Genomic DNA, 26,658 nt, shown 5'->3' with positions numbered 1-26,658 from the left:
CTTCCTGCTATTGATCAAACTGGTGTTCTGCAGGAGACACGGCACAAGCGGCATTACTGTACATTCATTGCTGTATTTCTCTTGAAATATGAGGACAAAGTAATTCCTTTTTTTTCCTGTAGTGCTGTAGTTCACATTGCCGCAAACAACTGGTTATCCATAAGATTGTCTGTGTTGGGTGGGCTACACTGCAAGTCCCAGAATTCCCTTAAAATCTTTTCTTTTTTTTTTTTCTGGCTACGTTATTTTATCAAATTCAACCACTGCTACATTTGCCCCAGTTTTGCATTCTTGCCAGGAAAGGAGGACCCTGCCACCAACAATAGAAACAGCATATAGAGGAGCACATTCATTTCGCAAATATATTGAATGGCTGTGTGGTGTGGGGGTGGTGTGGTTTAAGCAGCCACACCTGTCTTGGGTCTAGGTAATTGGGCCCAGGATCATAGTGGCTGTATACCTGTTGCTCGTTAGAGTAATCAACGAGCAACAAGGTAAAACCCACATCCCCACACACACATGACATGTCTTCCATCTGCTCCAGGCTTGTCCCACCTTGCCCACCTTCTGCAATAAACAGGTGTGCTTTCAACCCCGTGGCCTGTGTCTCTGTGTCGGAGGGCCCTGAAAACGACACTCGGGAAATGTGTGGCAGGCAAAACTGCCACAGGCTGTTTCTTAAAAAGTGCCAGCTAAAAAATAGAGCCTGAAATACAAATCATGAATGGGAAACGACCAAATTACTCATCGATTTAATCCCCTCTTAAAATGCATTACAGGACAGTGAGACGGAGAACAGCTCGGGTCGAACCTGCGAGTGGAGGAGCTGCACTCTCTCGCTGGCATCCAGAAGCTCCTGCTCAGCGATCTTACGGCTCCTCTCCGTCTGCTCCAGAGCTCCTCTGATCTCCTCCATCTCGGCCTGGATCAGGTTGCTCCTGCGCTCGGACATGGCCACCTGCTCCTTCACGTCGTCGCTGTTCCTCACGGCATCCTCAAGGTGGATCTGGACTTCCTGGAGAGAGCAAAACACGTGTGGTGTCATTCAGACTAATTTGTTGATTTTGTAAATGTTTTCTGAACACGTTGCTTACTTTAAGCTGAATCTGTATGTTCCTCAGCTGCCTCTGGGACTCAGCTGCCTGCCTGTTGGCGTGGCTCAGCTGGATCTCCAACTCATTCAGGTCGCCTTCCATCTTCTTCTTGACTCTCAGGGCATCGTTCCTGCTCCTAACCTCGGCGTCCAGGTTGCTCTGAATGGAGTCGATCATCCTCTGGCTGTTCCTCTTCAGCTGGTCGATCTCCTCATCCTTCTCCGAGACCTTCTTGTCCACCTCAGACTTCACCTGGTTTAGCTCTAGTTGAACACGCAGGATCTTGGACTCGTCGTGCTCCAAGGAGGCCTGTATAACAGAATTGAATGAAGTCACTAATAAGACGAGGGAGGTCCAGTTGTTACTTGAGAAGTACTTGGTAAATTGGAGTAGTTATTACTTCTGCTTCCTCCAGTGCAGTTTGGACCTCGACTTTCTCCTGTTCGGCCTGTTTCTTGGATTTCTCCAATTCGTGAATGGTTTTGCTGGTCTCTCCCAGCTGCTCAGTGAGATCCATTATTTCCTCTGAAAAATAGTAAAATCCCATGAGTTAGAATCTAGAGTCTCCTGCTAATACCAAAGGACATGCAAAGTGTTAACTTCATGAAAGGGATTCGGTGACATACGTTGCAGGTTTTTTTTTTCATGTTTGAGGGTCTCTAGAAGTTCCAGGCATTCCTCATAGGCGTTTTTCATCTTGAAGTCCTCGGTGCCCAAAGAGCGCACCTCTTTCAAGGCCGATTCCAGCTCTGCCTGGCTCTCTTCGTATTTCTGCTTCCACTCGGCCAGAACCTAGAGAATCAGCGATGACTTCAAAATGCTTTTGGAGCATTGACAAACCTCTAATGAAGGAACATAATAGAAAACAGAGATGCTGTAAAGGTGGGAGAGTCATCCCCAACCTTATCAAAATTCCTTTGCTTCTTGTCCAAGGCTGAGGCGGCAGAGTTGGACCTCTCCACGTCCATGATGAGGTCCTCCACCTCTGCCTGGAGCCTCTGCTTAGTTTTCTCCAGGGAGGAGCACTTGGAGTTAACAGCCTCCACGGCTTCCTCTGCATCCTGGAGACGCAGCGCAAGCTTCTTCCTGGGAGGGAATACATTTAATGACTGGAAAATGACACTTTTTCCATTTCAAATATGTGGTGATGCAGCCAAGACTACCCAAGGCAAGATTTGAGACCAAGGTTTTGTAGTGAGTAGAGAAAAAAGTGTTTACAGACCAAGTAGAGAATACGTTTTTGCAGACTGACTCGAGGACAAGTCTTGCAGACGATGTTAAGACAAAGTCTTTGTAGACCGTCGAGGCTGAGACGAAAGTTCAGAATCTGAGTGTAGTCTGAGACTGAAGATACCAAGTCAAGAACGCCACCAGAACTGTGCAAGTCTAAGTCTACCATCACCGTAAGAGACAGTTTGACTTGACTAACGTTCATTTTGAATTTTGGCCACGTTTGCTTGTTGGTTTGATGGAAAATTAATATCTTGAGCAGGGATCCGGCTGTTAATGCCACTATTGAGCAGGAGGAAGGTTTTCTATCTACCTACCTACCTTCTACCTAGTAGGTTCTCTTACTTGGCCTCCTCCAGCTCCTCGGTCCTCTGGATGGCGTCGGTCTCGTACTTGGTCCTCCACTGCGCCACCTCGCTGTTGGCCTTGGACATGCAGCGCTGCAGCTCGGCCTTGGCCTCCTGCTCCTCCTCGTACTGTTCCCGCAGCAGCTCGCAGTCGTGCCGTGCCGATTTAGTGGCGTGCGCCAGGGCGCTCTTCGCCTTGGGAAAAGAAGGAAATGTTGTGATATTTCTCAAACAAAGCATAGAACAAACAAACAAAAGGATCGGTGGTTGGTTATTTTCTTTACCTTCAGTTCCTCTTCATGAAGTCTCTTTAGCTCTTCGATCTGCTGAATGAAGCCTTGTTTTCCCCGAGTTAGTTGGGATATGAGGGATTCCTTTTCTTCTAGTTGGCGAGACATCTCCGCTACATGGAAGAAGTATCGAAATTGGTTAATTTATATTTTGGAAAATGGCTGATTTGTTGATATGCAAACATACTAAGATAAATCTCACCATTTTCCGTCTGCAGTCGAGCTTTCTGGCTTGAAAGGTCATTAATGAGCCGTTGCTGTTCTTCCTCTTTGGTCTTCACCTCATTCAGATTATCTTCAAGCGAGCGACAGAGTTTCTCCAAATTCATCTAGAACAACAAAAAAATAGTTTATATGTTACAATTTCAATCAATCAATAAAAAAAAACATTATTTGAACACCTTCCAACCAAGGGCACAATGGTCTATTCACTAGGATCAAACAGCTCTCTATCCCAGAAATTATAAATACAGTGGTACCTCGAGCAGTCGGTCGCAAGTCGATACAAATTTTCGCGACTATCGCTACTCATATCTTGGATTAGTCGTAAGTAGATGCAGTCGTAAGTGGAGGTACTAGTGTAGTACAAATATGGTTCACAGCTTGTATTAAGATGCCCCATATAGAAAATCATCTATTATCCTTATATTACCTTGGCTTTGGCCACGGCCTCCATATTGCCGGACAGGTCGTCCACCTCCAGCTTGAGCTCGCTCTTCTCCTTCTCCAGCTTCTGCTTGACCCTCTGCAGGTTGTCCAGCTGCTCCCCGAGCTCCGAGACGCTGTCTGCGTGCTTCTTCCTCAGGGAGGCGGAGGTGGCCTCGTGCTGCAGGGAGCTCTCCTCCAGGTCGCGGCGGAGCTTCTGGAACTCGGCCTCGCGCTTCTTGCTCATCTCCACCTGGGAGGCGGTGGCTCCTCCGGCCTCCTCCAGGCGCTCGCTGATCTCCTCCAGCTCCCTGTTGAGGTCGCAGCGCTGCTTCTCCACCTTGGCCCGAGCAGAGCGCTCGGCCTCCATCCCCTCCTCCAGCTCCTCAGTGCGGGCCTGCAGGCGGGGTAAATTTAATTCTTTAATCTCAACAAGAAAAAATAGCTCGTAAAAAACTGTTTGGAAATCCCAACCATCTGTCAGGATAGTCACCTGAAGCTCTTTAATCTTCTTCTGCAGCTGACCACTCAGGGCTTGTTCATCTTCAACCTTGGTCTGAAGCTGCGACAACTCAAAGTCTTTCCTGTTGAAAAGATGAAAAGCATGGAAAATAATTCAGAGGTATGCTGAGGTTTTAGGTTCAGTGCGATATCAACACCCATCAGCTATATACACCGATCAGCCACAACATTAAAGCCACCGACAGCTGAATCATATTGCTCATCTCATCATCTTGTGGCACCTGTCAAGGGGTTGGATATATTAGGCAGCAAGTGAACAGTCAGTTCTTGAAGTTGATGTGTTGGAAGCAGGAAAAATGGTCAAGCGTAAGGATCTGAGCCACTTTGACAAGGATCAAGTTGTGATGGCTAGACGACTGCGTCAGAGCATCTCCAAAACAGCAGGTCTTGTGGGGTGTTCCCGGTATGCAGTGGTTAGTACCTACCAAAAGCGGTCCAAGGAAGGACAACCGCTGAACCAGAGACAGGGTCATGGGCGCCCATGGGCTCATTGATACACATGGGGACCGAAGTTCAGCACATCTGGTTCTATCCAACAGAAGAACTACTGCAGCACAAATTGGTGAAAAAGTTCATGCTGCTGTGATAGAAAGGTGTACACACACAGTGCATCACAGCTTGCTGCTTATGAGGCTGCATAGCCGCACTATGGGAAGAAAGCAAGCCGGGTGGAGGCAGTGTGATGCTCTGGGCAATGTTCTGCTTGGAAACCTTGGGTCCTGTCATTCATGTGGAGGCTACTTTGACACGAACAACCTTCCTCAACATTGTAGCAGACCAAGTACTATACACACCTTCATGGCAACAGTATTTCCTGAGGGAAGTGTCTTCTTTCAGCAGTGTAATGTGCCCTTCCACACGGAAAAATTGTTCACTAATGGTTTGAGGAACATGAAATATGACTCAAGGTGTTGACTTGGCCTCCACATTTCCCAGATCTCAATCCGATCAAGTATTTGTGGGATGTGCTTGAACAACAAGCCTGATCCATGGGGGTCTCACCTCACAACTTATTGGACTTAAAGGATCTTCTGCTAACATCTTAGTGCCAGACTCCACCTTCAGAGGTCTTGTGGAGTCCATACCTCTATGGGTTGGCAGCACTAGGGGGACGTAGATCATTTTAGGCAGGTGGTTTTAATATTGTGGCTGATCGGTGTATACATCCATTCACTAAAGAAAATGAAAAACAAAAAGCAATACAAAAACAATTGGTAGCAGAATAGCAGAATAAGTAAATATGTCCAGCTCTGCAATAAGGGAATTGTGTTCAAACTGTTCCTATTCTTACTTTTTCATATTTTCGTCCAGCTGCTGCCTGTGGTTCTCCAGGTCCATCAGAGACTCCTGGGCCAGCTTTAGATCTCCCTCCAGCTTCCTCTTGGCTCGCTCCAGGTCCATACGTACCTTCTTCTCTTGTTCCAGAGAGCCTTCCAGCTAGAAAAGAGCAGCAGTTTGGAGCTGAAGCACCGTTTCATTAGCCAGCTGCTAAACCCAGTTATTCCATTGGGTGCAGGCATGGTGATTTTATGTATTTATGTATTTTTTTTATTTAGTGTACACTGAAGCACGGGTTTCCAATTTTTTTTAATGGCAAGGTGCATTTAATTAAATGGCATGGTGCAACCAGACCACATCACCCTCACACTTTCTACACTTACAATTGTACACCCTTTATCTGCCTAGCAACAAAAACACAAACATTAGTGAGGTTTAGTATAAATATTCAGTAATTGTTTTTTCAAGTAAAACAAAAGAAAAATACTGAAATTACTGAATTTTGCAGCGGACCCCGTGCCATTCTTTCAAGGGCCCCTCTGGGGCTAATGACTCAAATTTGGGGACCTCTGCACGAAAGCATTTAGGCGTGGAGGCAAGCCACAGGGTTCATTACTAATTAGCCTGCTTTTCCCTATATGCGCTAAAAATTAGCGTGGTCGCTCACCTCGTCCACCTGCTGCTCCAGCTTGGACTTGGCTTTGGTCAGGACGTTGATCTTGTCCTCTTCAGACTGGAGGTCGTCCAGAGTCTGCTGGTGAGCTTCCTGCAAGGCCTTCTTCTCCTTGGTCAGTTTGGTGATGTTCTCATCCTGGCTCATGATCTCCTCGGTCAAATTCTTCACCTGAAAATGTGGAAACAAAACTTCTGTGATCAAACAGCCGTTATTATGCAGTACATAGTAAGAGCATGATATACTCTATGTCATCAAGTCGTCAATGAAGCGATTTCCACCATATTAATGAAAATATAACTTTATCATATTCCAACACAAAGATGTATGTGCTGCCTTTGTTTTGATTGGATTGATTGATTGGTTTTCTACTTCAGACATTTAAGAAACAATAGAAGCTCAATAAATAACCATTACAATTTTTTAAACAATAATTCGCCAAATTCCCCACAAAATAAATTATAAATGTCTGGAAAGGAGCAGGAAAAAGTAAACACCATTTCTCCCACCATTATTCTATATGCCCTTAATTTAATTTAGCGTAAACAACACAACTAAAGTTAATTATCAACTTCTTTATTTTAATTACTTTGTAGCCAGATTTAATCAAGTTTTGGAGTAATATTATTGCTAATGGTGTGTTCTTCAATTACAAGTATTTTAATTACTTAATTAATTAGTCATTCAAAGATTAAAACATAAAATACTGGTGTCTGCTGTTGCGATTCTCAACCTGTTTCGTATCTCTGGGACCCCAACCTGGGAAGATTTCTATTGGTAGATATGATTTAGTCCAAACTTCCACTTCTGTCTGTCTAGTTAGGGAGATAACAGTGAAACTACAGTCGGATCAAAACAGTCATTATTGTACATTTCTCTAATGGTGCTAACGTCTTGTAAATTAAATAATGGTGAAGTTGAACTATTGCTTAACTATTACTATCACTATTACTTTAACTATATACTAGAGGAACCGCTTGAAGGACCCCCTGGGGGTGGGTCCCCGGACCCCAATGTTGAGAACCTCTCATCCGTTTTCCCAGTGCACCTTGTTCTCCGTGGCGTGCTTCTCCTTCTCCACTTTGGCCAGGGTGAGCTCCAGGTCGTCGATGTCCCTCTTCAGGTCGGTGCACTCGTCCTCCATCTTCCTCTTCTTGGCCGTCAGCTCGGCATTCACCTCCTCCTCGTCCTCCAGACGCTCTGACACCTCCTTCAGCTTGGCCTCCAACTGGATCTTGCTCTTGATCAGGCCCTCGCAGCGCTCCTCCGCGTCCTGCAGGTTGTCCGCCTCCTGGCATCAGGCAGGGTTTGGACAACAGTTGGGTCAGTATTCACCCCAAAATAATTCCAATTATAATAATAAGAATAAATGTTTTGTTTGAGATTCATAGGTTCCATAAAGGTAAGGTTCCATAAAGGTAATTATAAACCATCTCTCACTTTAAGCCTTAGATGTGGATCTTTTACAGTAAATATAAAATGTTCATCACAGCGAGATAGATGGATGGATCGATAGATAGATAGATAGATTGATAGATAGATAGATAGATAAATAGATAGATAGATAGATAGATAGATAGATAGAAAGATAGATAGATAGATAGACAGATAGACAGATAGACAGACAGATAGATAGATAGATAGATAGATAGATAGATAGATAGATAGATAGATAGATAGATAGATAGATAGATAGATAGATAGATCAACATAGACAGATCAATATATATAGTAATAGCAATAATAATAATAATAAGTATTATTATTATTATACAAATAATTATAATAATAATAATAATAATAATAATAATAATAATTATAATTAAGCATTGTGAATAAAAGTAGAAAAATGGCAATGTGGAATAAGTCTAATTATGAAAAAAAAAGTAATTGTTAATATTACAATATAAAGATTATACATTAAACCTGAAGATTAAACTAAGCACATAGAAAAGTATTTGGTAAAGTTTGGTAATTATTAGTAGCTCACAGAAAACTTAATACACACACTCAATGAGAGCCCCCAAAATTCTAACTCATACCATTGACGTGACAAAAACCTCTCGGCAGGGTCATGGAAGTGTGAAGCAAAGCCCAAATATAAATATGAACAAAGACCACTACACACTTATACATACTATACATGATACATTATTTTGATCATTTCAGCTGTTTACTTACTGCCTGGACTTGGAGGAGAAGGTCGTTCTTCTCCTGCATGATGGAAACCATTTTTTCCTCCAGCTCCCTGCGTCTGTTGTCTGATTTGGCGAGGTCTTCCTTCAGCTTGGTGAAGTCCACCTTCACTTGGGCCATTTCCTTCTCCATCTCCGCACTCTTCAGAAGCGGCTTCAGCTTGAAGTACATCTTCATCCAGGGCCAATGCTTCACGTTCATAAAGGAGCGGAAGTTGTACTGGATGGTGTAGATCGCCTCCCTGTCCAAGCAAAAATTGGGATTTATTAAGAATTGAGCCGATCCATTCCTTTGGCCGCTCTGAAATTGGGAATTTCATGTGAGTCTTAAAAAGATATCAGTGAGTTTGATCCCTTCTGAAAGGCGGACGGCAAGGGAATGCTTTCAATATCTTTCTAATTTATTTATTTACTAAAGGTGTCCACGGTGTCAATCTGCATCCACCCTCAATTCAGCCCCTGTCTACAGTACAAGGAGACGTCTATCATGCTTCTATGGTTGATAAACAGTCAGAAAATTAAGTCATGTATGATATGGCTTTTGGTATCCTTTGGATTTTTCCATAGGGGATATTCCCAGATTCCCAAAATACCCTTGAATCTCTAGAGCTATCTTTACTTTCTGGCCACCATCTTCTGGTACTCCAGCCTGATAACGTAGCTGCGGCACAGGGCCTGGGTGGAGGTCACCACCTGGGCCAAGCGCTCATCCCTCATCTCCTCCAGGGTTCCCAGGAGACCGGCTTTGAAAAACACCTGAAAAATATGACGGCCATTATTTCTTATATAATAGACACAAGCCTCCATTCACCCAATGCATCACGCAGAAATACGAACCTTGGTGTGTCCAAACTTGTACTGCGTGTGATCCACGTCGATGGAGCCCAGCAGCTTTTCAGCGGCTTTCTTGTTGTCCATGAACTGGCCCTCTGGAACGGCGCTGGCGTTAAGAATCCTGTACCTGTCGGTGGAAGGGCATCATAAGATGAGATATCCAATACAAAAAACAAAGTACGTGTCAATTTAGAAACCCCAATTTTACCTCTGCTTGAAGTCTCCGTAGAGGATCCTGCTGGGAAAGCCCTTCCTGCAGATCCTGATGCCCTCCAACACACCATTACAGCGTAGCTGATGGATGACCAGTTGGTTTTCCATGATACCTGTTATGAAAAAAATTAAATGGCCTTCGTAGAATGCCTTCACCATACTGTAGCTACTATAGGCCATTTGGGGAGGCAGAAGTGTTTCCCAGGATAAGACTTTGTCACCAATAGTCTCATTTGCCTGTGTTCGTTGAATGGATGCATCAAAATGACACTTGTAGGGAAACAATGATGAACTTCTCATAAAGCCTTAAGCAGACCTGGAGTTTTTGATTCATTTGGAATCAAGCACCGCACAAAGTGAGGATGAGTGGTCCTCAGGTTGGTCATGAGCTTCCCGAGGTTCTCCTAGAAAAACAACACAAAACAGACAGACAGTCATTTATCATTATGGTCAATTGTTGTCGAACTCTAGTGTTACCGTGGATATGAATGAGAATAAGAGGCTTTTGTTTGTGTTCATTTATTTTAATTTGTCTTTAATTATTTCTCCACAATACACATTAAAATAGTAAGGAACCATAGGTGAAGATCTCACCCTGAACAAGGCAGACACAGTTTGAAAAGACGATCCTTTCTTCTTGGTCACTTTCTTGCTTGCACTGCCCCCTGCAGCCGTTTCTGTACCATAGACAGAAGAAAACACCATGAAATGATCTATTGTTGAAATATGCCCTTGATGGCTTAAGTATGCTAGAAAATGAAACAGACCTCAGAAGTCATTTATTACCATCTGTTCCAGAGAAGCTTGCGTAGAACATTGCCAGTATTTTGACTGGGGACTTCTGGTAGAGCTGGACCACGGACTCGTTCAGAGGGTCCTTGTTCTTCTCTAGCCAGCCGGAGATGTTGTAGTCCACGGTGCCCGCGTAGTGCATCAGGGAGAAGTGGGCCTCGGCCTTGCCTTTGACTGGCTTGAGCTTCAGGAAGCAATTGTTCTTGCCAAGATGCTGGTCATAGAGTTTGTTCTTGAAGGAGGTGTCTGTGGACTTGGGGAACATGCACTCCTCCTCCAGGATGGAGAAGATACCCATCGGCTGAAAGAACGAGAAATCGTAATTCACCGTGAGAATCGCAAGATGCTATCCATCTATGTGTCTGAAATAAGGCTGCCTACTGTACTTTTTCGATGAGCTCGATGCAGGCCGCCAGGTCCATGCCAAAGTCGATGAACTCCCAATCGATGCCTTCCTTCTTGTATTCCTCTTGTTCCAGCACAAACATGTGGTGGTTGAAAAACTGTTGCAGCTTCTCGTTGGTGAAGTTAATGCACAGCTGCTCCAGCGTGTTGAACTGCAGATTGTACACACAATGTTCAGAGGCTAGATACAGTAGTTGGCAGTATTCAACAAGCCATTACATACTGTTTAGTACAAAGGAACATGCATAGGGTCAACACATACGTCAAAGATCTCAAATCCGGCGATGTCCAGCACGCCGATGAAGTGCTGCCTGGGCTGCTTGGTGTCCAGCTGCTGGTTGATTCGCATCACCATCCACATAAACATCTTCTCATAGACGGATTTTGCCAGAGCTCCGATCGAGTTGTACACCTGAAGAGAAGGAAAGACAAAGGGCATTGGAAGGACTCGTGGATAATAGGTCCCTCAGACGTGTGTGGTACTCTTTAGGGCTGTTATGATGATGACATTGTGGTTAGCGATCAGTCTTTTTAATTTATTCTATACAATTCTATTGCAGAAGAGCCATTCCTCAACCCAACTGATGGAAATGCACCAAATTCCCAATTGATTCATTGCAACATTTCTAACGTGGCTCAGAACTCCACTCAAGTTCAATGGAAAGAGATGATTGTGGAATCTGATGATTTTACCAAACGATAGCGATATGCTCAAAAAATTGCCATCAGGGCGATTATGTAATGATGACTGTGACAGCTCAAATTCTCTTTTATCCTTGTCATGGTGCGTCTCACCTGCTGAACATTCTGTCCTTTGGTGACGTACTCGTTTCCGACCTTCACTCTGGGGTAACAGAGTAGTTTCAGCAGGTCGGCCGAGTTCAGGCCCATGAGGTAAGCCGCTTTATCCGCCTCTGCATTCAGCACAAATTAAGAAAAAAGGTGTGGATTTAATCGTTAAACATGTATATGAAAAAGCTCATTCCATAACAAATATCAAGAAATGGATGTAACCGGTCTCACCCTCGGTGCCGTCGGGCTCGGCCTGCTCCTCTCGCTGCTTCTGCTTGAACTTCATGTTCCCATAATGCATCACTGCACCTGTCAGCTTGTAGATGCCCATCTTCTCATCGGCTGTGAAACCCAGGATATCGATGGCTTCCTGTCGCATGGAGCAGAAAAGACACGTCACAATAAAATCCCCCTCAAAGGAACATATCGCTCAAGTACACCGATAGCTCACATCGGTCGCCATTAACTCCTCGGCGTCGTCGATGCTCTTGACGCTGATCTCCCCCTGACTGATGAAGGCGAAGTCGTAGGGGTTGGTGGTGATGAGGAGCAGGTCTGAAAAATGAATGCAATGTTGTTAAAAGTAGTTTGTTAAAAGTTTAAGGTAGCAGTGTGTGTGTGTGTGTGTGTGTGTGTGGATGGGGTGTCTGCAGGTATTAAAGAGCTAACTTTTCAGTCCCTTTTAAAACCAATTAGAATAAAAGTCGATTTTTTTGGGGGGATTTCAATTATAAAACTAATTTAAATTTCATTCACATTTAAATCAGATTAAACCAACCAAAATGTGTTTTCTGGACAAAGTGTAGCAGGTGGGTATTAAGGCTAGTATATTGTTTTGAACATCAGAAATATTGACTCTGATGCTGAAGAACTTCACTAATTTTGGCCAAACTCAACATATAACTATAATAATCTGTCTGAATCCGACATATATGGCTAAATAAAATAATATCTATGTTGAAATTAAGTATCATTTATTATAATTTCAAATTGAAGATTCTTTTAGTAAATTGAAGGCCTGATACCATTATTGACATCATTTTAAGGCCTCATATAACTAAATTTAAGACTTTTTAAGGCTTTTTAATGACATGTAGAGCCTGGTGTGGAGAGAAAAAGAGAGAAAAAGAGAGCGATATAAAAAAAGACAAGAAGGTATGTACCAATGAGTTCAGGCTTCTTGTTGCAGGTCAGCTGATAAAAGATGTGGTAGCTTCGCTCCGAGCCCAACTGGAACGTCACTCTGGACTTCTCCAACAAATCTTTAAAAGCATAACAACAACCATCATTTCGTACCAAAGACATCAGTGAATAGTATTTGAATTTGGATATAATAAACAAATAAATAAAATTGGCAGCAAATTTAAACGTACATGTTTCAATATCTGCTGAAGACAGTTTCCCAGATGTGCCAAAGTGGATTCGGATGAATTTGCCCTGAAATATTAAAAAGTTACTCGTCATGTTTTACTGTTTTATTCCAGATTATGAAAAGAGCAGAGATTCTTGGCTAAATACAAAAATTAATTTCTTCTACATTGAGTTGAAAGACGAGTGGTAAAAAAAACATCTTAAGGAGGGACGCAACTTTGGCTGTTTTGACTGTAGAAGTTACTTAAGGAAAAGCCAGCTTTACACTGAATCTGAGAAACAACAAAACAAACTGGTCAACAAATGCGACCAATTTCGGATCTGACACTACAATAATACACTTTTTTTCTCATTGTAACTCAGCTTAAAATAACTGAAAAAGTTACGTAGATAAAATAATCACGTTATTAACGTTAACGTTGGATATCACCATATCCTCTATAAATAAATCCAATTTTATATTGATGAATTGCTTACTTTTTTTCCAGACTTTCATGCAAACACTCAGCTAGGGAAACTATTCTCTACTGTCGGGTGCATTTCTGGATTGAGCGTGACCCCGGCTTCATGTCACTCACAAAGCGAGAGGAGTTGTCGTTCCTCACGGTCTTGGCGTTTCCGAAGGCCTCCAGCAGAGGGTTGGCCTGGATGATCTGGTCCTCCAGGGTCCCCTTGTGAAGACAGGAGCACGCGGAGGAGGACACATTCATTCCCGACCTCGACTCTCCTTTGAAATGAACCGATGGTATTCTCCCGAAATGCTGAACTGACCTTCATTTTGCTGGCCACCTCTTTCTTCTTTTCTCCAGACACCGCGATTGTCGCGAAGTACTGGATGACGCGCTTGGTGTTCACCGTCTTTCCCGCACCGGATTCTCCCCTAAGAAACGAGGACGACAAAGACTTCTTTAATAACCAACGTACAGTCATCCTTCCTCGAGGTCAAGTCATACGTTACGAAAAATGACAATAATACGTACGTGATGAGAATAGACTGATTCTCACGCTCTGCGGGTAGAAAGAAAAGGGGAGAAGAAGTTGAGCAGATGTCACCACGGTGACTAACTAAACACATCAACATCTAATGAACGCATTGAACGGCGCGGCGGTCTTCCCTTCCCACGTGCCTGTGAGCATGAACTGGTAGGCGCTGTCGGACAGGGCGAAGATGTGCGGTGGGACCTCCAACCTCTTCTTCCCCCGGTACGCCTTCACCACCTCGGGGTCGTAGACGGGAAGCCACTTGTAGGGGTTCACAGTGACGCAGAACAGCCCAGAGTAGGTCTGCGTGAAGAAGAGGATCCCGGGACAGGTCGAAGGAAGTCGACTGACGCATTGGAAGCTAAATGGGAGAACTTTGGTGGTGGCTGGCGGTCAAACCAAAGTTCCCAACACGACCAATCAGTGGCCATGTTGGGAACCGGGGGTGTTGTATATGGAACTTACGTAGATCATCCAGGCGGCGTAGCGCTCCTTCAGGTTGTACAGCACCGCTGGCTCGTGGAGGTGTGTCATCATCACCATGTCCTCAATCTTATCGAACTTGGGCGGATTCATGGGGAAGACTTGGTCCTCCCTCACCGTCAAGGTCTGGGACAAAAGCAAAAAACAAACACAAGGTTGTCACCCAGGTAGAGTTATATGGTGTTTTACAGGTCCAACAGCTTGTTTGCAGGTGCAGGGCTGACCTCAAGCCACCTAGTGTGACCCCAAGTGCCATACAAATTAGAATTTCTTTAGATTTGGTACTTTATATTCTCGAAATTTCAGCACCAACCCTCTCCCGACTGGCAGCAACAGCACACAGGGTGTCCGGCGGAGGACCGGGGGAGAAGCAGCTGCAGCAACCACCATGGATAACTGTCTGCAGCTAACTCCTCTGCCCAGCAGCCACCGCCGGGACCATCCAGCAGCCCAGCAGCCCTTCAAGCAGCCCCCCAACAGCCAAGTCTGGCCACGCCTTCACCAGCCAGCACAGCAGCCCGTGGCCCCGCACTCCGGAAGGGAGGAGGGGGCTGTCTGTGGTCACGGGGGAAGGAGGCCGGTCGACTATGCTGTTCTGAGGAACCAGGTCCTCTGGAAGGGGACCATTACATTGTTTTTGGACATTTGTTTGTTTAAGGTATGGAAACCCTGTTTCAGAGTCTGGTGTTTTTATTATTTAGGGTATAGGGGCCTGAGAGTCTGCTTTAAACATTTTTTTTTATTTTTGTTCTCTGCTTGGTGGTGGTGGGTGGCTGGGGGTGGTCTAGTTGAGCAGCCACACCTGACCAGGCTCTGGGTGATTGGGTCAGGGTGGCTCCATACCTGTTGCTCGTTGGTTGGTTTAATGAGCAACAGGTAAAGCTGCCATCCCCACACACACTCAGGATAGGAGCCCGTGTCATGAAATGTTCTATCTGCTCCTGGCTAATTCCAACTGGACAAATCTCTACAATAAATTGGTCCTTACAACCCATCATATTCTGTGTCTCTGTGCCGGAGGGCCCTGAACATGTCACTTGGGTGGTGTGTGGTATGAGAAACTGCCACACTTAATTATTGCACTTCCACTGTATCTGTTGCACATTTTTTGATCAATTGCGGTGGTAGGGATATTTTTAGTTATTTTTGGGAATGTTCATCCATATCAACAGTTTACTGACCACAACTAGCTACACTGCTTTATCAAATACAATTCTTTATTTGACTTGATAAGAATGGGGGAATTTTTCATTTTATTTTTTTCACCATTGGGGTTATTCAGTACATTTCCACCTTAATGGCCAGGGGACCTACCCTGTTGTCCAGGGTCTTGATGATGACCTGCCCGTCCCCCCTGTCCTGAACCTCGGCCTTCACGTACAGCTCCTTGTCGTCGCTGGCGAAACACGCCGTCTTGTTGTCAAAGGGTCGGGACTGGGCCTCCAGTCGCTCCTTCTCAGACTTGCGCAGGTACTGGGCGGCTGGCCCGAACACTGCCATCTCCCCCTCCATGCTCATGGTGTCAAAATGGAATTAAAATAAAATATAGTTGGTTGGTTGGGAACAGAGTACTACCAACTAATTTTTAATAAGAAAAGTTTGATTATTATAAATAATTATAATAATAATCATCATCATCATCATTTAGATATTGTAATGTTTATTAGTGTGGAAATATTTAATTTGTTGCTGAATTTCACCAACCTGCTGAACAGCATTAGTGTCTTCACCAATTGAACAGTTTTAGTAAATTATAAAAAATAAAAAAATATATATTTTTTTTAAATTTTAATATCACTTTTTTTCTAAAAAAGTATAATGTATAGTAGTAAAAATGTTGACGAAAGTACAAAGAAAAGCCTATAGGAAATACAGAGACAAAACTTTCACTAGATAAAACACAACTCAAGCAGCTGGGTGGAGCGCAGTTAAAAATAATTCTTAAGTAAAAGTACAGTGACTATGAAACAAATTTAACTTGCGGATAAAGAAAAGTCGATCACCAAATGACAGCTTGAGTAAAAGAAAGTCAGAAAGTTTCGAGTGGCCAAAGGGTCACTCAAGTACTAGTGACAGTCGGTTTGGAGTTCACAGCTCTAGCGAAGGCTTTTGTCACATCCGGACCCTTTTGTTGTATCACGTGTATCCATAGATTCTAATTTGTATGAATTAATTTTTATTTATGCCTTGTGAAAATACCCGATGGAAAAATAAAGTTCTTTAAATTGAATTCAATCGAATGGAATTTGGCAAACCCTCATAGTGAAAGTCGCTCCCGCTTGGCGGAATAATGTGACGAGAAGAGCCATTCAAAATGCCGCTGAGTTAAAAGCACTTGCTTGCATTACAAATATACATAAGACATATTAAAATGTACTCGGAAAAGTACATTTTCTTCAAATAATAACTGAAGTCCATGTGACTGAATACATGTAACTATACTTCTCGTTAGAGTGAAAGAAAGAGAGAACTTCCGTTACAAGGCAACTTTAGGGTTAGGGTTTAGGGTTAGGGTTTAGGGTTTAGGGTTTAGGGTTAGGATAAGGGGTTAGGGGTTCCACAATTTTCAGGTTTTTTTTATCTTAAAAGTTCCCTAGGTAGGAAAAAGTAAATTTCCTTCCAAAAAAAAAAGACTAAAGTCCATGCAACTGAATACATGAACTACTACTCTGTATTAAAGATCTCTAAATCCTAGAGATGTTCATTCGTCTAATCGTCCCCATGCTCCCAGTGGACCTACCTGCACAGGGTGGTGTCGGTAGAATGGACCAGCCAGGCTTCCGCCTCCATTTATATCTCTCATTTTCCGTCCGTTTGTCCTTGATGAGCTTGCCCTCTATCCTCTTCCTCCTCTTCCTCCTCTTCGTCCTCCTCGTCCTCCTCTTTCGACCTCTTGGTGCGTGTGCCGCTTCAGTGACGCCGACACGCTCTCATCCTGCGTGAAGTTCGCGTCGCGCTGAATGTGGTTCTATTTAGAGGCGGACACGAGAAAACGGCGCATTTAGAGACAACAGAGCCCGCGTCAGGTGTGGAGGACAAAAAGCAAAGCGTGGACTCGGCATTTCAAATGTCCTGAGTTTTGTTGTTATTTTATTATCTGAGGAACACTGATCCTTACAGAAGCCAACAAAAAACAATAATAATAATGTAATTATTGTTGGTTTTTTTGGTTGCCTTTCAGGGCTTCTGTCGACCTCCAGCCATTGAATTTGGTTCAGTTGTGAGTTATTTAAAGGAGGAGGAGAAAATCTCAACGGCTTTTCTTTTTCATTATCCTTCGGTTCTTTATTTCCTGCAAAAATCGTTTTTGATTATTCCTGAATTCTTTCCACTGGGAAACTTTTGAGGAAGATTTGTTGCTCATAAGAAGGTTGTTGCTCATGAGATAAGATAAGAAAATATTAGATAAGACAACGTAATTTATTATAAACGGGAAAATGCAGGTAATATATAGTCAGTGCTGAGTAAACCTCCTGACTCTGTTAGGGATAGATAATAATGCACTTCATTTTTTATCCGGCGGGAAAGACCAAAGTATTGATTAATCAATTAATCGATCGATTGAATGCGACACTGCCATACCCGAGGTTTCTTTATTCATGGGGAAACACAGGTAATGTAGTCATGTAGTCATTTCTGAGTATAAGAGCTGACTCTGTTATTGACAGATAATATTTCACTTATTTTGTCATCCAGTGGGAAAGACCCAAAGATTGGTTGATTGATTGATTGATTGATTGAATGATTGATTGATTGATTGTTTGGTTGATTGATTGATTGATTGATTGATCGATTAATCGATGGATTGATTGATTAAATATGACACTGCCATACCCCCAGTGTACTTTATTAATGGGGCATTTAGTAAAAGAGCAGGCTCTGTTAGGGATAGATCATTGATTGATTGATTGATAAATTGATGGCTTAAACGATCGATCGCCTGATCGATTGATTGATTGAACATGACACTGATATAGCCCCAATGTTAGACTATGATTAATTTATATTCTCATATCTGACATTGAAGCCGTGGTTCATCACCTCATATGTCAAATTTGTCTTTCCAATTGACATGGCTCAACACCATTCATTAATCAAATGTATTTTTTATACATTTCCTGTTTTATCTCCACTGAATTCCTCTGTGGAGCCAGAGAGATCAGGTCTGGCTGTAGTGTGATTAGCATCCATACCAGATCAAGCGCGGGGAGGGATTTGGGGAGGATTTTCTGATCTTATTTTTTGAAGTTATGGCGGGGCAGCTGCTGCGGAAACAGCGGCCGGAGAACAATGGCGGCCGTCCAAATACAACAGATATTAGCTTTACTTTGCACGGGAGCTGCTGCGCTCCCCTTTTGGGTTCTCCGTCCTTCGCTAATGAATCCACGGAATCCACAGGAAGCTCCTGTAGAGCTCCGAAAGTCCAGTAATTAGATCAACGAGGAACTCTATTTATACTGTGAAGGTTCAACTGTGTCTCGGTGAGATAGAGAGATGGATAGATAGATGGATAGATAGATAGATAGATAGATAGATAGATAGATAGATAGATAGATAGATAGATAGATAGATAGATAGATAGATGGCAAGAAAATGGCAATAGGAAATAAAGCTAAAATGAAACATAAATACACATAAAGAATAAAAACATGGGAAATTTCCAATGTGCAATGAACTTGTCGACAATGAAAATAAACCCTAAACATTACTATTTTACTATTTTTCTTTATAAATAAACCATAAACAAGGGAAGAATCTGCAATAGCCTAACCCGTGAAAAACAGCTGGAAACAACAGTAAAAACAACAACAAGGAAATACAAATAATCCTAAAATAAATAATAAACTAGGAAAACAAGGATGGGAAAAAATATACAATAAACTGGAGGGATTTAAAACTGCCACCAGGGGGGTTTTTGGGGTTTGACTTTAATAGCAACGTTTGTTAACCGGTAATCGTTAGAACGTTTATTAAAATGAAATTATTATCTCATGTAGTATTATCTAACTATTATCCAAACTGTATCTTGTTTCACACAAGTACAGGAATATGAGGGAAAACTTGATGACAATCTAACTAGGTCATTATATAGATCTACCTCCACATTCATCCCTTAAGGCAGCACTATGTAACTTCTGGTATTCGGGATTTGCCGCCCCTACAGATTCTAAGTGCAGTTACCACCGTCATAAAACTCCGGTGTCCTAAAATAATTCATTTTAACCGACATATGTCAACCTTATCGGTTACGTTTCAATAACAGTCTATGTTACAAAAGCAGACATAATGTACACCTACTGTATGTTACAGCGGCCCTTGCACGGACCTCGAGGGCGCAGGGATGGGCCCCCTGCTACCGGTGCGGCTACCAGATGTGCCCTGTGACTCGCAGATGTGCGAGTCAGAGGGTGAAACAATCCCTGCGGCGCAATGAAAGTGACGGCTGGACAGTGTCCAGTGAGTGGTATTACCGGACATTTTGACCGGCAAGTGCCGTAAAGCGTCATGCACTGTTCTCTGAGTTTCGTACCCGAACACAGAACCTACATAGTGCAAGAACAGGCGTTGGTGGGGGTGGGCGGGGATGAAAGAGGCGCCATTCTCCATAATGCAGGTCAGTGTACCATCAAAATGATTTTGAAGCTGTTATTTTAAGGTAATAAACATACATAGTGTTGCTTTAATGCACTTGAACTATTCTTATATCTTCCACTAGAGGGCGAGCATGAGTAAAATGAGCTGCAAAACAGAATGTTTTGTTTTTTTTACTTCATTATTTTGTAATTGTTTGTTTTCAGGTGTATTTTTTTCTTGTTTAATTTTAGGTTTATTTCTTATTGCCATCTATCTATCTATCTATCTATCTATCTATCTATCTATCTATCTATCTATCTATCTATCTATCTATCTATCTATCTATCTGTCTATCTATCTATCTATCTATCTATCTATCTGTCTATCTATCTATCTGTCTATCTGTCTATCTATCTATCTATCTATCTATCTATCTATCTATCTATCTATCTATCTATCTGTCTATCTATCTATCTATCTATCTATCTATCTATCTATCTATCTATCTATCTATCTCGCTTCGATGAACATTTTATATTTACTGTAAAAGATCCATCTATCTATTCTCCCTTTCTCTCCAGAGAGACTGAGTTTCCTTTTTCGTTAATCTGTGTAAAATCCATGCGGGATATGTGGAGGACCAGGTTATTTAGGTTTAGTGGACAACAGACAAGGGAGAGGACAGAGGAGTCCTTGTTGGGTCTCCATCGCACAGAACACGCTGTTGTCCGGCGTTAAAGACCATGCAAGACCCCTCTCGTCTGGTCCGACGCCCCAACAAAGGAACCCCTTCAGAAACGTCTGGAGAGCGGTTCCAGCCGCCGTGCGCCCGCGGTTCGACCCCTTTTGATTCTTCACGCGTGGGGACAAAATACAGCCCACCACCGTGGACACGGTGGACGGTCATCAGATCCCACATGGGGAGATCTCGGTTTTCCCGCTCAAAATAAGTTTGTTTGCCTCCGTTCTCCTATCCGGTGGCTCCGGGTGGTTCTGGAGATTTGGGTTGGTTCTGAGGGGAAAGCCTGGACGCCGTGGTGGTTCTGTCATGGTAAGAGATCCGTCCCCACGACCCTGGTGATGGAACCCAGTCGTCACTGACAAGGGCTTAGCAGCAGCAGCGGCTGGGGACTCATTACAGGGATTTAAATGTTCTTTCAAAGTCAGGGTCCTTTTCAAAGTCTTTTTTTTTTTTTTTGTTGTTTGTTTAGGACTTTTCGTTTCACTTGATGTGATGCATGTTTGTGTCATTCTCCCCTTGCCGGGTTTTCTTTTACAGGTTTAAATTAAAGTTACAATGGTTAAATTAATTTCTGGTTAATTTTTTCGGTTTTTAGTATTTATTTTCTTACTGTTTTTCTCTTGGTACTTTTTTTTTTTTTGGTCAGATATTCTGTTGTTTATTAATAGGTTAAGTGTATATTGTTGTCTTTTATTACGTACAGGTTTTATTTTATATTTCCACATTTTCCATTTTTGCCATTTTCTTCTTTTCTTTCCTTTTTTCCATTGCTTTATTATTGTTATCGTCTATCTTTCTATCTATCTATCTATCTATCTATCTATCTATCTATCTATCTATCTATCTTTCTATCTATCTATCTATCTATCTATCTATCTATCTATCTATCTATCTATCTATCTATCTATCTAGCTATCTATCTAGCTATCTTTATTCATCTAATGTTAAGTGCACGAATCAGAACCATAGCAAACATAACTTGCTTTTCGCCGGTAATATATGTATATAGATTAGATTAGATCAAACTTTATTGTCATTGCACATAGTACAAGTACTGAGTGCAATGCGAGTGCAAGTGCAAGTGCAAAGGGATGAGTAGAATAAGTTGAATAAATAGATAACAGAGAGGGTATTCTAGATAAGTGCAGTAAGAACAGTATTAACAGTATGACATTATTAACAGTAAGAACAGTATGGACAGCACAAGCAATATGAACAGTGGCTATGAATATGCTAAACATATATATATAGTGTATACAGAATGAACATGCACAGCAGTCACAGTCGGCAAAAATAAACAGTGCAGATAAGCACAAGAGTAATGTAGTAAGATAATGACGGGTATCAGCACAGGTACAGGTATGAAGTTGGTGAGATAAGTGTTGATCAGAAGGTGCAGTATAAGTGAGTAGGAGCCAGCAGCAAGTGAGACAACATAGAACATAATATGGTCATATGGTCGTTGAGGTTAGTGATAAGATCCAGTTGAAAATGGCCGTGTCTTTCACTTGGTTGAAGAAGGATGTTTTAAAACTTGACGCAAATTTGAAGAGAAAATACTGTTGAATTTACAACTGGATCAATTTGTCGACATTTTTAGAAATACCGCTTTTAATGTTCACTCTGTCCTTCACTGTAATTTGAACAAATTCCAAACAGAGCAAAGGAAATGCGTCCCATGTTATATTAGGCCAACCTAAAGCTGTCAAAATGATGAGTGGTGTTCCTGGTTGTGTAAGGGTCAGGAGTGTTTGCCGAACGTCACTTGACTCCTCCTGCAGCCACACTGTTGTTTTTTTACGAAGTGAACGTGAGGGCAATTTGCAAACTACTGATTATGCATTTGGGTTACTATCCCTGCAACTTCGTGTATTTTATTGCAATAATTCAGAATTGGAACCATCTAGGAAGTAAGGACCACAGTATGTTTTTAACACAGGTCTATGGGAATACAGATAAAGACACAGTCACTAGGATGGAATTGCAGTTAACCTTAGGGTGACCACATTTTGTAACCCCCAAACCAAATTTTGTGTATATGCGACCCGGTCAATGGCTGTATTATTTATACATGGCTGCCAAGCAGTTATCGAGGGACACATGACGCAGTTGACGTGAAAAACCTGAATTTGTGCCCTTTTCCAGTGTGAAACTAGCTGGACCACTACTGACCAATCTCCGGTCCCGACCAGCGGGAACCTGTGAAAACGCCCTCAGCCACTGTTTTGCTCCGCTCCTCTCCAGACCATCCATGAGGAAGCCACCGCTCACTGATCCTCTTTTTCACTTGCTCGGGGAAAGACGGGTCGATGCCTCCATTTGTTCTCAATCGATACCTTAAGCACAGCAGCGCGGCAGGAACCATCCTACGTCCTACGGCGGGGGTGGGCAGACCTTCTGGTTCAAGGGCCGGGTGGAGTTTTGCAAACCACGCGAGGGGCTGCATTCAAAGTTAACAATCTGTTATATTCCTCCACGCTCAATAAACAGCTGCAAAGGGAGTATTCCTGCTGATATTAATCGATTTTCTCAGAGGTCTGTTTGAGCGGTGGTCCATAAGTAGCTGATTCGTTTTTATCAATAGCGCCATTTCCCTTTTTTATTCATATCGGCTAACATCTTTTCTTATCAGTGCAGATAGTTGTCATTTCATATTTCATGTTTTTTTTTCTCTCCACAGTCAAGTTTCTAAACTTGTACATTTTGCTTCAAAAGGCATTCAGTTCTATGACAATCCTTATCCTTTTCATAACCCTTTTTGTCAGTGCATTTAGTTAGTGCCATTTTAAATATTCAGAACTCATCACCAATATACTGTACGCCGCGTATCAATGGGAACAGTGCTGAGCTGTTCTCTCTTGCCTTGTCGGCTTATTCAAGTATGGGAGCATTTTTGGAGTAGAAATCCTCAGCGTGGCTCCTCAGGAGGAGCGATCTCCGTTCCCCGTATCCTCCGATAGTGTGTTTTTATTTTAGATGGATATTTTAGATTCGTCTTCCTCCCTTTCCTAATTATACGAAACAGAAATGCCCCCGTGCGGCTTCACACATGTCTCCTTGTTGCCTCTCCGTTACCATGGGACTTAATTTGGTAAAAACTGGGTGTTTTTGTGTGAATACGCTTTACCCGTAATAATCGCAATTCCCGCACTTCTGTAGAGGGCAAACTTTCTCAGGCGCTCTCTCAGACACTCTTTCAGAAAGTATAACCAGCCCTTAGGCTCCGCAGAGCCACCGACACCCACCCACCCAGCTCCGCCTCGCGTGTCTCTGGTGATGGAGGCTCTGCGGGGCCGGATTCAATCGCCGCGCCGGCCGAACCCGGCCCGGGGGCCGTAGTTTGTCTGTCCTACATCATGCGGGAAAGAGGGCCTGTCCTGCGAAAGCTAGAACATGCCTCTCCCGTTTTGCATGTTTCCTCGAAAAGGGAAAGTGTGAAATCCTCATGAAAAAAGCAGAGCCGTGGGTAGTGGGCGTGCTGATAAACATCTTGAGCGATAAAGGCTCTCAGGGAACATGCATATCTCAAGGTGTAGCATTTTTGCTCGCAGCTCACGCTTCATTTGCTACGGAGACGAGTTGACACACATGGCTTTCGGTGGGTGCGTTTACATGCATGTGAGGTCAGCGTTTAGGGACTGGAGCATAAAACGAAATGAGACAAACTCACTCGTTTAGGAACTGTGGGTAACCAACCACTGCCACCGTACTGTGGGTTCTGTACATTGAAGGCTGTGTCAGTGAGATTAGAGACTCTTGCCCAGTACTGTTGGTTTTCTAACATTGGCGAAATTTTCCACCCATTTCATCCTGTCACAGGTATAAGGACAGGACTGCCTGTTTGGTAAATCAGATATGAAAATGAGCAGCTAGCGTATTCAAGTTGCCCTCTTTCGGGGTCCAAAGGCCTGCGAAACTGGCAGTTCGTTGTTTCCTTGGCATGGGACAAATCTGGACGTAGTTGGTACAAAAATGTTACACATTTGGTCAGAATTTTGCCTGTGCAGGGAACTGCCAACGTGACACGCCATGGTACCCCTAAAGGTACAATGCCGTACTTCATTTTCCAATAATGGGTTTCAAGGGTGAGATATCAACCATCTGTGGTTTTGGTGGTTAGAGGCGGGGAAATAAATGGACCTGGTGACTCTACAGTGTGTCCCTGTGTTGGATCTAGTGCAGGACAGCGGCAAACTCCAGAGCCGGCTCGCCTTAAATTGGAGAAAGAAAGAGAAACTCAAAAAAGACGGCGTGCGGGAAGGGGTCGAAATGCCTTTTATGTTGCACATCAAAACAACCACATCCACCCACTCTGCAATATAAGGTGCAAGATCTCTCTCTCTCACTCTCTCTCTCTCTCTCACTCTCTCTCTCTCTCTCTCTCTCTCTCTCTCTCTCTTTTAATTATTGTTAGGGCTTTAATTCATCCGTTTATTAACTTCCCTCCCTCCCTCTCAATCCCTCCCCCATCCATCTGGAAATGGCCGGTCAACCCAGGACTCTCCATATCGTTTCCCTTGTTAAATGATCCTCCATATTTCCTCTTTATGATCCAGTCGGGCGGCTGTGGGGAAGATGCTCTGGCTGCTGCTGATAAGGACGACAATTATTTCGTTCTCTTCTTCTTTTCCCGCTGCATCGTATCGTACTTCACCATCTAGCAAAAGCCAAAAGATGCCGACGAGCGGAAAGTGAAGCTGAAGCTGACGAATAATAATACTAATAATAATATCCAAATTTTTAGAGGAAATGGTCATGAATGCCGCATTTCAAAATTGACTGCATTGCATTTGTGGACTTGTGGGAAATAACTGGGGAGGCTCCAACTTTTAGTGACGGCTTTACGTGTCGGAATTCATTAGATCGTCATATTTACTGCAAAGCTTTATAAAAAAAAAGGAGTTTGTAAATATTTCCAGTGATCACACAGGGATTAAACGCTGCGCGTCCGCTGCGCGTCCCCGGTTCCCGTTTCTCCAAATAAAACCAATAAAAGCTGTGTGTTAATATTGTGGATATATTTATTTCCTCCTTTTCCTCATTGAATGAGACAAAAAAAGCCCCGTGCGTGACGGGGAGACTTTCTCAGTTACCCTCTCAAGCAGAGCTGTCCATGGTCCAGAATCGTGACTGAGAAAGTCTCCCCGTTACGCACGGGGCTGTTTTTGCTTCATTCAATTAGGAAACGGAGGAAATGAATACTACGTTAAAAACACGCTGCTTTTATTTGCTTTGTTTGGAGAAAAGGAGCAGGGATGGCTCGGATCACGCCCAGATCGTGCCTCGATGCCTTCGCCTGCCTGCAATCACTGCTGCCATGATCACTGGAAAGTCTGGGCATGACACCCCTTATAAATGTGCTTCAGTTACCACCAGCTCTCTGCAGACTGTAATAATTTCACTCTCAGTGCGTGTGGCTATTATCGCCAGTGTTTCTGAATTTGACATTTTTTGCAACGGGGCTCATTTGCATAGAAAGGGGCCAATTTTGCACCAAATGTATGAATAATGCCTCATTGAAATACGTGCAAATAGGACTGGACCACTGAGATGCTGTTTTTGTGGCAGCGCAGTTAGTTGTGTGTTAAACCATTGGCGGGTGCTTTGTAAATCAGACACTCGCTTTTTCCGTTATTTGCACAGGTTTAGGGGCTGCAAAAGCCGCGCAATCCCTTCGTGAATTTGCCCCTCAGACTTTAAATGAAGAAACACTGGTCGGGGACAGGTAACACATTTTTGTAAGGTCGTCAGAATAGATTGAATTGTAACTATAATTTAATTTAGGTATGAGTTACATTTGTTGTTTTTATTTATTTATTTGTTTATTATTTTATGTATTTGTTTATTCCTTTTTTTTGTTTTTTTTGTTTATTTATTTTTACAGGGACAATGCACAATGGAATAAAAGCAATAGGAATTGCACCAGAGGAATTGCAAAAGGAATTGCACCAGAACTAGCATCTGTGGTGCTTTGGAATGCCAACGAGGCACAGACACGATACACAGAAAAAAAAATCCCAAATAATTAACTTTAGAGATAAAAAAAATCTGTGCAAGGCATTTTCTTTTCCTTTATTAGGAATAAGAATTATAAACTTCAGATGAAGAATGTAATTTTGTCTGCCGGCGCCTTGGAGCCAACATACGTATATATAATATAATTAAATGGCAGTGTTCGCTGAATTTAGATCATTCTC

At 42.9% G+C, this 26,658-nt stretch overlaps 1 pseudogene across 1 annotated transcript; it reads right to left on the bottom strand.

Moving 5' to 3' along the window:
• Positions 1 to 1,210: 1,210 nt before the first annotated feature.
• LOC307236775 (myosin-1B-like) lies at positions 1,211 to 15,663 on the bottom strand (annotated as a pseudogene). Its single transcript has 32 exons — positions 15,460 to 15,663; positions 14,128 to 14,271; positions 13,809 to 13,965; positions 13,662 to 13,689; positions 13,495 to 13,561; positions 13,260 to 13,442; positions 12,684 to 12,747; positions 12,474 to 12,572; positions 11,762 to 11,865; positions 11,542 to 11,680; positions 11,314 to 11,432; positions 10,781 to 10,930; positions 10,500 to 10,670; positions 10,108 to 10,414; positions 9,916 to 9,986; positions 9,638 to 9,725; positions 9,317 to 9,434; positions 9,112 to 9,235; positions 8,894 to 9,030; positions 8,261 to 8,516; positions 7,128 to 7,370; positions 6,074 to 6,250; positions 5,420 to 5,565; positions 4,100 to 4,190; positions 3,614 to 4,003; positions 3,164 to 3,290; positions 2,956 to 3,074; positions 2,670 to 2,866; positions 1,997 to 2,180; positions 1,721 to 1,886; positions 1,495 to 1,619; positions 1,211 to 1,403 (listed from the first exon to the last, which is right to left on the bottom strand). The product of its transcript is annotated as a myosin-1B-like (transcript).
• Between the last annotated feature and the right edge of the window lie 10,995 nt (positions 15,664 to 26,658).

This window comes from Zeus faber, assembly GCF_960531495.2.
Source record: "Zeus faber genome assembly, chromosome: 11".
In the NCBI taxonomy this organism is placed as follows: Eukaryota; Metazoa; Chordata; class Actinopteri; order Zeiformes; family Zeidae; genus Zeus; species Zeus faber.
This window is presented reverse-complemented; position numbering and strand designations above follow the sequence as displayed.